A 681-nucleotide genomic window follows, 5' to 3' on the forward strand; every position below is an offset into this window, starting at 1 on the left:
AAAAAAAAAGCTTGGTCCTTGCCCTTGCCACCAAACCAACTACAATTTGACCTTACCTATGATGCACTTTTTGTAGACACAAATATTAAAGAGTTTTATCTGAGAGAAAATAAACATAGAATCATAGAATCACAAGGTTGGAAACGACCTATAAGATCATCTAGTCCAACTGTCTTCTCATTACCACTGCTACCACAAGTTAAACACACATTGAAGCCTGTGGTCCAAAAAGCTTGCACTGTAACTGAAGACAAAAACTCTTCCATTTTCCCCCACCGCAGAAAAGGAAGCAGACAAAAAGGAGAGAAAGAAGTCTTTGGGCAGCTTGTACAAATGCTCTATCATCCATACAGAAAAAATGCTTCCTGATGTTTAAACAAAAGCAGCTCTTGCACTCCAAGGGATCAAATGCACCTTGTCTTGTCATGAGAAGTTTGTTAGTCCATTTCTCCAGCTTGCTGAGTTCTCTTTAGATGTCAGCACAACCCTGTGGTTTATCTGCCACTGCACTCAGGTTGTTCTTGTTTTGTTTTTTTTTTTTTTTTTGGTTCACCTGCAAACTCATACATTTTGCCCAGACATCCAAATCATTAATGAAGACGTCAAACACAGCTGGATCCAGTACTGACTCCTGGACTCAACTAATCACTTGTCTCCAACTAGACTTTACACCACTGACCA

This window comes from Meleagris gallopavo, chromosome 19 (assembly GCF_000146605.3).
Source record: "Meleagris gallopavo isolate NT-WF06-2002-E0010 breed Aviagen turkey brand Nicholas breeding stock chromosome 19, Turkey_5.1, whole genome shotgun sequence".
Lineage (NCBI taxonomy): Eukaryota > Metazoa > Chordata > Aves > Galliformes > Phasianidae > Meleagris > Meleagris gallopavo.